The sequence below is a fragment of the Hydra vulgaris genome, chromosome 04 (assembly GCF_038396675.1).
Source record: "Hydra vulgaris chromosome 04, alternate assembly HydraT2T_AEP".
NCBI classification, from domain to species: Eukaryota; Metazoa; Cnidaria; class Hydrozoa; order Anthoathecata; family Hydridae; genus Hydra; species Hydra vulgaris.
Window position 1 is genome coordinate 20622902 of NC_088923.1, and position 12018 is coordinate 20634919.

Consider the following 12018-nt stretch of genomic DNA (forward strand, 5'->3'; position numbering starts at 1 on the left):
GTTGAAAACCTTTAAAATATAAAGACATAACTAAAATTCTTTTCTTAGTTTTACGTATTCTTCTTGTATGATATCATTTACAAGAAAATATAACATGAAAAGACATATATTACTGCTAGAAAAAACTATTTTAGAGATAAAATTTAAGAATAAAAGAACCCTATGCTATATGAAAACTGCGCCTAAGTTTTTTTTCAAAAAATTTAACTATTTTAACACATAGAGGACTGTCATAAAAGCATATTTTACAAATAATTTCTTCATTTTTTATTAGAATGTGAATTAATAGCAGCAAAGTACAATGAGGAAGTTTATAATTATGTTTTCAGTAATCAAGCGGGCAGTTTTTTTATTGGAAAAACAGTGATAAAGAAGTAAAAACAAGATATTTTAATTATCAAAATGATGGTCATTCAAAACCATATTGGTTTAACACCATGTACCAGCTTATTCTAGACAATGTTAACAAAGATATTTCTGCTAAATTATCAACTGTGTTTATAATTAAAGTTTATCAAGATCATAGGGAACGTGTTGGAGACCGACAAAATAGAAATAAAGGAGACGATTTTCTCAATAAGTCTCATCTTCTTACGAAAAGGAACATTTAAGTAAAAAAAAGAACGTCAACTTCACCGTGATGATGGCACTTCAACTTTTTTACTTGTTTAATAGTTGTCTAGAGGGTTATTAGCATTCTGGTTTTCAAGCCACAAGAACAGCAAACTAATATTGGTTCTATAGTGCATGATGACATTGATTTTTTTGAGGATTTGTTATTGCTATACAAACAATGAATGAGCTGTAAAAATTTGAAAAGCATGCCTCACAAGTTGTTCGTATAGACGCAACACACTGCACCAATTTTAAAGTATTTTCTCTTGTTACTTTACTTGTTCAAAATGATTTTAAGAGGGGCTGCCTATTAGCTTTTCTTATTTCTAATCATGCCAACGAACATACCATAACACCATTTTTAGAGGAAATAATAAACATAATGACTTCTTAGTTCATTATGTTGTAACGGAAAGTTCATGTTTAGAGGTAAATCTAGATCCTGCCGGCACTGGTTTGTGTGAATATTTTTGTAAATGTATAAGGAATGACCGGTTATTTATTTGCAAGCACGTTCAAAAGGTACAATCATTCCTTTTGAGAACACCAAAAAAATATTTTGCAAATGGATCTGTGGCTGTTGATATAAACGATAATCAGTTCGAGAAAAAATAAAAACCGTTAATTAACCCTAACCCTAACCCTCACCCTAACCCAAACCCTAAAAACCGTTAATTAACGGAAAGGTTAAACAAAAATATTGATGAACTATGTTTGTTACTAACTGATCCCATATTAATAAATCTGCAACTTCCATCAATAAACAGACAACTGGATGACATTGTCAGACAAGCTAAAGCTATTAAAAATATAAGTTCGTTTGAAGTAGCTTTAAAGCCATCATTGCACAGTAAACTCTTCAATTTTTAGCCAGATAAAAATGTTGGATAATCAATTGAGGCCTGATAAGCTCAGGAAAACAAGAAAAGAAATAGAAAAAATAAAAGGAAAACCGTTTCAATATCCTCTGCAAAACTAAAAAGAGGATGATTTAATATTATTTTAATTATTATTGATTTAATTTGTAATAAACAAGGTACAATAACATATGACGACATAAAAACTAGACAGTTAAACTCTTATAAGGTAAGCGGTCCTAAGTATATTTTACTTGCACATATTTGCTACTATCTTTTTTTGTATAAATATCTATACACATTTTTAAATGTACTTTTAAATTTGTAATGGCTGGCTTCAAGATGAAGTTATTGGAGGTTTTCTGTATTGCTTAGAAATGAAGAATCCTTAAATGAAGTATTTGAATCTAACAAAAGCATTATTTTAAAGGTATTCAAAGAAATTGAAATTTTTATGGAAAGATGTTGATATGAACATTATAGAACAAGTCTTTATTATTTTAAATCAAAAAAATTTTTATTGGATTTTAATAAATCTAAAACTAAAAACAGAAGAGGTTACTGTTTTTGATGCGCTTTATTGTAATGATATGCCTAACAATTTATCACACTATAAATGCATTTTAGTTGCTAAAGACATTTAAAAAAAAATTATTATGATTTTAAATCTAAAATTCATTTCAGCTCCAAATTATTGTTTACATAAAGAAAGTTATAACTGTGGCGTATACGTTTGCTACTATGTATTAAGGTATCCATGTTTTAAACATTTCAGTACATTTATTTATTTGTTGATTTTTGAGCTAATTTCATACTATATTTCATACATTTTTGTCATTCATTAATTACAATTGTTTCCTACTGAGATGTTTTTTTAATAAGAATAATGATTTTGTTTATTTATAGTGTTTGCATTGCTATTACTTTGTTTGCAACTCTTTAAAAATTGAACATTTTTTTACTCCTAATTTTCTTTTTTCAGAAATTTTTTCTTGTTGATATTTTTGATGAAATAGATTTTTATAAATATATAAGACTTTATGCGGTAGTTGTGTAAAGAATCTTGAAAGTGGTTTTAAAAGTTTCTACGATATTTCAGAGAAAATGTTTGTTTCCTTTTAATATGATTAAATCGATACAAATAATAAAACTAAATTGTTTATATTATCTTTTTTATTATTAGAGGTTTGTAAAAACATGTCATTTAAAAAAAAGATTAGGTGAAATGTACAAGGTGTTCACAGTGGTATCATCGTGAGTGTGTTCACCCTTTAATAAAAGGTGCAGTTGTAGTTCTGTATTGTTTGAAAAAAGGGTGTTTTCGATATAATTTAAAATTTTATTTAAGTTCTATATTATTTACAACTAAGATGAAGATGAAGATGTCAGTGAATTTTTTAAATGTCAATGATGCTGTTCCATATTAATTAAAAAACGGGGATTTTCAAAAGATTTGTGGCTATGAAAATACCCCTTTTTTAAATAATATAGAACTGCATAATTAACATAAAAAAGTTTTACTGACATCTGCATCTTCAATTTAGTTGTAAATAATATAGAACTTAAATAGAATTTTAAATAATATAGAAAACACCCTTTTTTAAAATAATACGGAACTGCATCATTGACATCAAAAAGTTTCACAGACAATTGCATTTTCAATACCCGTTTGATAAATAATATAGAACGGCATCATTGGCATCAAAACGTTTTATTGACATCTGCTTCAATTAAAATTTGGAAACGCTCACAACGATACCAATGTGGACACTTTGTATATTTCACCCAGTCTTTTTTATAAAAGACGTGTTTTTACAAATCTGTAGTAATAAAAAAGATAACAACTTTTAAAACAAAATTACTTTTAACTTAAATTTGAGAAAAAATTAAAAAAATTATTCTTTAATTTAACAAACAACTTAATTATATTATTTATACCGATTCAATTATATTAAAAGAAAACAAATACTTGCCCTGAAAATATCGTAAAACTTTCAAAACCACTTTCAAGGTTCTTTAATCACTTACCACATAAATCTCACGGTTCTTTAAACACCTACCGCATAAAGTCTTATAAATATATTTACAAAAATCTATTTCATCAAAAAGATCATAAAAATAATTTTCTAAGAAAATAAAATTAGGAGTGAAGAAATGTTCAATTTTTAAATAGTGGCTTATAAAGTAATAGCAATGGAAACACTATAAATAAACAAAATCATTATTCTTATTACAAAAACATCTCAGAAGTAAACAATTGTAATACAGAATGAATGATATTTTTGAAACTTATTAAGAAATTAGTTCAAAGTTCAACAAATAAATAAATTCACTGAAATAATTAAAACAAAGATACCTTCGCAAAGTTGTAATACGTAGTAGCAATCATAAACGCCACAGTTATAACTTTCTTTCTGTAAACAATGACTTGGGGCTGAAATGAATTTTAGATTTAAAATCATAAATTTTTTTTAAAAACTTATGATTTTAAATCCAAAATTTATTTCATATTTCGTGATAAATTGTTAGGCATATTATTACAATAAACCGGATCAAACACAATAATCTCTTCTGTTTTTAGTTTTAGATGTATTAAAATCCAATAAGAATTTTTTTTGATTTAAAGTAATAAGGACTTGTTCTATAATCATCATTTTAACATATTTCTATAAAAATCTTAATTTTTAATTTTTTTTATTTTTATTTTAGGTGCCCCAAGAAGTCCTTACGGTCTTGTCACAGAGCACTGCGGAAGTGCATTTAACCAGGAAGTTCACGCCTCCTTCCTTACCGTGACGCGAAAATTTGTCCAGAGCTCGTTTCGAACCTGGATCTCCTGCTTATAAAGCAAGCGCTCTAACCACTGCGCCACGGCCGCACAATTTCTTAGAATAGCTTTATGATAATGCTTCTGTTAGACCCAAATATTTCATTGAAGGATATTCATTTCTAAGCAATACAGAAAACCTCAAATGACTTCATCTTAAAGCCAGACTTTACGAATTTAAAAGTATATTTGAAAATGTGTATAGATTTTTACATAAAAAATGATAGTAGCAAAAATCTGCAAGTAAAATATACTTAAGACCGCTTACCTTATAAGAGTTTAACTAACTAGTTTTTATGTCTTCATATGTAACTGTATCTTGTTTATCAGAAATTAAATCAATAATAATTATAATAATATTAAATCATCCTCTTTTTGGTTTTGTACAGAGTATTGAAACAGTTTTCTTTCTTTTTTTTTTTTTCTATTTCTTTTCTTGTTTTCCTGAGCTTATCAGGCCTCAAATGATTATGCAACATTTTTATTTGGCTAAAAATTGAAGAATTTACTGTGCAATGATGGCTTTAAAGTTACCGCAAATAAATTTGTAATAGCTTTAGCTTGTCTGACAATGTCATCCAGTTGTCTGTTTATTGATGGAAGTTGCAGATTTATTAATATGGGATCAGTTAGTAACAAACATAGTTCATCAATATTTTTGTTTAAACTTTCAGCCTCTTTATTAACGGTTTTGATTTTTTCTCAACTTGATTATCATTTATATTAACAGCCACAGATACTTTTGCAAAATCCTTTTTTGTGTTCTCAGATGAAATGATTGTTAATTTTGAACATGCAAATAACAAACCAGTAATTACATTTACACTCATAAAAATGCTGACGCAAACCAGTACAAGCAGGATTTAGACTTAACAAAGGAAATAAGACCCAATAACAAAGGAATACTTACTAAAATCAATGTCATTATACACTCTAGGACCAATAATAGTTTTCTGTTGTTGTGGCCTAAAAACTAACATGCTAATAAACTCTTTAGACTTTTAAACTTTTAAACTTCTAAATAAACTCTTTAGACTTTTAAACTTTTAAACAAGTAAAAAAGTTGAAGTGCTATCATAAGGGTGAAGTTGACGTTCTTTTTTTTACTGAAATGCTCCTTTTCGTAAGAAGATGAGACTTAGTGAGAAAAACATCTTCTATATTTCTATTTTTTCTGTCTCCAAAACGTTCCCTGCGATCTTGATAAAAATTATTTACAGACACAATTAATAATTTAGCAGAAATATCTTTGTTAACGTTGTCTAGAATATGCTTGTACATGGTACTTGTAATACCAATAGTGTGATTATGAGTTTTGATATAATGCACATATGTAAACCCATTTTTGCTTACCTTAAGAAACATCCTGGCAGGACAAAAATCACCCGATTTAACACTCCCTCTGTTGTACCTTTTTTTGGTTGTTCGTACTAGTTCACTAGCAGAGCGATGTGGTTTTGAATAATCATCATTTTGTTAGTTAAAATAACTTGTTTTTACTTCTTTATCACTGTTTATTCCGATTTAAAAAAAGTCTCCGCTCGATTATTGAAAACATAATTTTTAACTTCCACTTTTTCCTTCGCAGTTGTGAATTCAAATTCTGATGAAAAATTAAGAAATTATTTGTGAAATTTTTTATGACAGTCTTCTATGTGTTTAGTTTTTTGAAAAAAATCTTAGGCGCAGTTGTAATATAACATGGAGTTCTTTTATTCTTGAATTGTTTATCTCTGAAAACAGTTTTATTTACTAGTAATGTATGTCTTAAAATGCTTAAAGTCAATAAAACTTAAATAAGCATTTTCTTTAAAAAACCTTGATACCCACAACTATTCAAAAGAACCATTAAGTTAATACATGCATTTTATAAAGTTTTCTATCCACCGCTTTTTTTATAACATCTTTTAGAAGTTAGGGAGGGGGAGGAAGTGATAAACAAAAGATCTACTCTCGCAAAACTTTCAAATTAAACAAAAATCTGAACAGAAGTTTATTTTTTTGTCTTGAAAAATAAACTTTGCAAACAAAACTTAATCTTATCTGAAAAAACTTTTTAAAAAAATTGAAAAAAATAAAGAGGGTTAGGCTTTCAAACCAAACTTGAAAGACTTAACCTCAAAACAAACACTAAAAGAGAGTTACTTTAACCAAAATCATGTTCGAAAAAAGGATCACTTTATTGGTAAAATGACTTATATTATTTATTTATCTTTAAAAAGAAGAGACTTCCTATCATCTGAACAAACATTTAATTATTTCTTTTTAAAGGAAAGACCTCCTCCTGTCATTAATAATGCATTAAGATTAAAAAACTAAAAGGAGAAAAAAAAGATTAAAAGGAGAATTATACTAATCAAAAACATCTCCAAAAAAGGATCACGTTGTTAGTAAAATGACTCTTTTTAATTATTTTTAAATAGAGGAGACTTGCTCTTATGTGAAAAAACTCATTTTTGATCTCATTTTGAAATGATTTATTCCAGCAATAAATATTGACAAAAGCAAAACTTACTCTCAAAACAAACATTTTGCAAGTTGTAGAATCGCTCTATCCAAAAAATTCTCCAAAAAATGTTGATTTTACTTTAAATAAAGGAGACTTCTCATCTAAAGCAGAATTTTTTAATGTTTGTTTTTTAAAAGGAAAGTCTTTTTTTTTTTTTTTTAACATCATATTTTGCCGTTTAATAAATATAACTGTTTCCATAAATTTACAACTAAGTTAATGGCTATAATATAATATAATATATATGTATAAATACATATATATATATATATATATATATATATATATATATATATATATATATATATATATATATATATATATATATATATATATATATACACATATATATTATATTATATTTAATATATATATTAATATAGGGACTTACCATCAAGGATGTCATCATTGTTCAGACATTTTTAGACCTTTTCCCCTCCCCCCCTATCCCTTTCTTCTTTATCACCAATTGACCTTTTTTTCTTTACTCCCCCTGAAGTTTCATGTCATATAAGTCCCCATTCATCCTTATTATTTTTAGTTTAAAATCCGTTTTTATATTTAGTTTAAAATCCGTTATTATTTTTAGTTTAAAATCCGTTCTTAATTTAAGCGTTTTATTGAAAATTTTTGCATGAATTACATTTTCTGTGTTTAAATATAATTGAGTAACTTTTTGGGTATTTCCATCTTTGTAAAATATGAATAAGTAATGTTGACATGCTTTTTTAACATGACTTAGAATGTAATGTACAAGTCACAATGCTTACAAGTTTTCTGAGAAAAACTTGACTGCACAGAGGGACATATAAGTGTTTGACATTCGTTTTGGTGAGCCTACTGATGGCTCACCAAGAAAATTATATAAATGTTTTTTCTATTTTATTATTGCTCTGTTCGTTAAAAACATTAAACACTTTATTTGTATATATATATATATATATATATATATATATATATATATATATATATATATATATATATATATATATATATATATATATATATATATATATATATATATATATATATATATTAGGGTGTTTCTTATTTTTGTCCCTAAAATTAAAAACATTTTCAAGGAATCGGAAAAGTTGAAGAAAAATAAAGAGAATTAAACTAAGCGTTCAGATTATTTGAAACAAAAGGTAGACCAATGGAATGAAGGGTTATTGTTCAATATTGCCCATGCCAACTTGATCACTATTCAGGAGGATAAGGACTTCCTATTATGCAAAATAGAAAAAGTTCGGAGAGGCAAAATGGGTCCAGTCAATAAGAGATTGGCAAATCAAGAAGTATCAAGAAAAAGATAAAAAGAAATGAATTGAAAACGGGACCAAGAGGAGATGGCAAGAAAATCTCGAGAAGAAACAGTTGTTCTTTCATCATCATCTGAAGGTGATAATAACCCTAAAGAAGATAGCATAACTCAAGAAGATGCCTTGCCTGGTAACCAAGATGACCCTGAGCCATCAACTTCAGGTACATCGGCTCCAATGCGTCCTAGATGTGGCAGGAAAAAAGTACTGAATGAGAAGTTGACGGCAAATTTAGATGCGGCTAAATTGAGTTATCGTGGGGCGGCCCTTGTGTTAACACTTGCATTACAACTTCTTGGTCATAATCCAACAGAATACAATGATAATCCAGCTTCCATTCAAAGGGAACGAATAAAACACCGCAAGAAGATAGCAAAAGGTTTAAGGAAGGAATTAACACCAGAAGTTCCTTTATGTATTCATTGGGATTTTTGGTAATTTTTAGATCATGTAAAATGAGAAAAAAATATTCTTCAAAAGTCAATATCAAAAAAAGTTAGAGATATCTTAATTAATATCTCAAAGTTTTTAAATTTCGTTATTAAAAACATTTTTATTAAAACAAATTTTGTTTCAACTGTTTTTTCGAAAATCTACCTTAAGCAAGCATAAAATGTTGTTAAAAACTGAGTGAAGATTATCTTTAAAAGACGCTTGTAAATCAAAAATAGCAAAACATCGACAAAAAAAAAATTATCATTGCAATATTTTTTAAGATAAACTGATAACAGTATATAAGATAAATGTCTACTAATTATAGTAAGATTCATAGTACTAGTAAAAAAAAAAAAAGTTAAAGCCTTAGTAACCAAGTTAAAAAAAAAAAAAATTCTACAGCTTAAATATTTAACACTCTGGAAATTTCAGATCAAAATAAAATAAAAACTAAAATCAAAATTACTGACTTCTTATTTTTATAACAAAAACTAATTTTTATTAATTTTGAATTAAATTTATTAAAGTTACTGACTAACTCTTATTCTACAGTACATAAAAAAATAAAAGCTAACTAAATAATAATACTATGTTGGCGTAATGGTCCGATTGAAAACTTAAGATTTATTGACTATACAAATAGAAACCACAGTTTGATTCATACTTTATTATAGCATTGAATTAAAAAAAAAAGTAATAATAACGGTAAAAGTACCTAAATAGCAAAAAGTACAAAGAGTCTACTAGCCGGCATCTCTACGTTGTTTCAACGTTGAAATTTGGTTAAAGCGATGTTTCAACCTTGTTCAACTATGTCTTAACGTTAAAAAAACGTTACGATTTAAACGTCGTTCCAACCTTAAATCAACGTCGACAATAAAACTTAATTATAAAAAAACCGTCCGTTGAATTGGCTTAAAGTAAAAATAATTAAAGCAAAAAAGTAATAAAGGAATATTTTAGTATAATGTGCAAAACAGAGGGTGTTTATGTGTGAATTTTGAATTTTCAAAAATGTTTTATTTAGTATTCAAATTTCCACTTGTTCTTACGACAAAAGAAATTGATGGGTTATTTAAGAAACTGGCGAAAATGCCACTCTCATGTTCTTGCTCTGGCAGAATCATCTTCTAGTAGTGAGAAAGAAAAAGTCGAAAAAAATAATGACAATTTAAAATTTACACAAAAAATTAGTTGAGTACATGACAAAAATTCGGATAGCGATTATTAAAGTGAAGAATTTCTTTATGATTATTTGTCTCAAAGTGACAATAATACTGTATTTTTCTCAGAAGAAATTGAAAAAAACGATGTTTTTTTAAATTACAAACTGGCGAAATGGCAGTAGAGCACTGCTGTTCACGTGAATAAGTAAACGAGCTGTTAGTTATACTAATAGCAGAAGCATTATGCTATCTGCAGAAACAGCTTTTTGTATACCAGTCTCAAGACCCAAATAACAGTGTTGACCACCACACTTGCTTTCAACAGTAACTGATTTTGGAGCCTGAAGCAAAGTTCTTTTATCTTTCAGTGAGAATAAGAAGAAAGGAAACTAAGTACCAAAATTAGCCAACATTGATAAGTTCTCGATGGCTGAAGGCAGTATGTTATTAATTTTTTTTTAGTGAATTTTTGTTTAATTTTATTAGGTTTGTAAAAATATTCAAAAAAAGTTGTTTTGTGAAACTATTTTAAGTTATAGAGTTTCAAAAGAGAGTGTTATATTTTCTTACTGATATAAGAAATCCCACAACACAGTGACAGCTTGATTTTAATAGTGAACTTATAAGCCAAATAGGTTTTATTTTTTCAGTAGCTAAATTTGTTGAAGTGGACAAGATATAAGATGACGAAAAAACCACAATCATCTGGAGTGAGTTTTAATAAGTATTTTATTAAATTGTTATATTATTTAGTTTCAGAACTTTATTTAATTTTATGTCTACAGCTTTATGTCAAAACTTATAAAAGCTTATAACTGTATATATTAGAACAATGGCTTCTTATTTGGTAGTATAATTTCAATGGTTTAAGGGCAATTAATGTTAAATGTCAACAGTTTCATTTTCATTAATATGATAATAATGCATTATGAGCGAGGTTAGGCCATTTTTACATCCAGATGCTATTCCTGGTGTTAACTTGTTATTCAGATTAAGACTGATTATTTTTTTCTTGTTAGTCTAACAGAAGTTTACCAGATTATATGGTGCTATGAAAGGTATACCTTTATAAGATATATAAAACTTTTTAATTTTTATTTACAGCTTCTTCTATTGAATACGATGAAGCGACTGAAACTTAAATTGATGGCATTTTGTCTGACTTCTTAAAATACGCTTCATTTTAAAAAAGGTGGCAGAAAAGAAAGGAAATTGATTAGATTGATTGTTATAAATATTTACATATATTTTAATAAAGAAATACTTTCGTGTTGTCTACTAATATTTTGTTTCAGTGTTAATTCAACATTACCAAAATAAAATTTCAGTTATAAAAAAACATCGGATTGACTTAATGTTTTAAGTAATATAAGAAAAGCTTAACTGATATAATATTTTTATTTTTAACAAAAACAAAAATACTAATGATGTGATATTAAAAATTGGTAATAATATAAATGTTTATAAGATTAGGATGTGTTAAAAATAAGTTACAAGTGATTATTTGGTCTTTAAAATTGTTTGAATGATACTTTATTATTTATTGAGATGTTTTCTTTTATTAATTTTTGTTGCTTTTATATTATCAACCAAACTAAGTTATTGTTGTGTGATATTTTATAATAATCTTTATATTATATTTTGTATTAATAATGAATATTATCGATTTTTGTTCAATATTCCGTATTACTCTTATGTAGTTAATTATTTTTTAGCACCCTGGGATTCTTTCATTATTTTGCTTTAAGTTATTTAAGCATAATATATTCAGAACTATGCACATTAATTGAATAATAAATATATTCATAAAAATGAACTTAAAATATAAAAAATTTAAAAATAAAGAAAATCTTATCTTTGCTAATAATGTCTACTAATATTATTGTTTAGCAAGTATTATTAAGTTTTACAAGGAGAAGAAGGTGTAATTTCATCTAATTGGATTTGTAATAACACTGTTAATTGGCCTCCAGGTACCAAAGCATTGACTGCACTAAAATGCTGAGAAGAATTGGCTTAAGTTTCCACAAATTAAAACTAAATTCACTTCAGGTATTAGATCTATATATTACAAATATTATTTTTAAAAAATTTGTTAGGAAGAGTTATTATGTTGATACAAAATATATAACTGTTCATATAACTATTTCAATTCCACAGAAAGCAAACAGGATTGTGAAAAATTTGAATTTAAAACTACAAAAGAAAAATGTTATAATGAGAATGTCTATTTATGAAAAAGAAAACATAAACAAAGAGAATTTCCCAAGTAGGTATTAGTTTTATG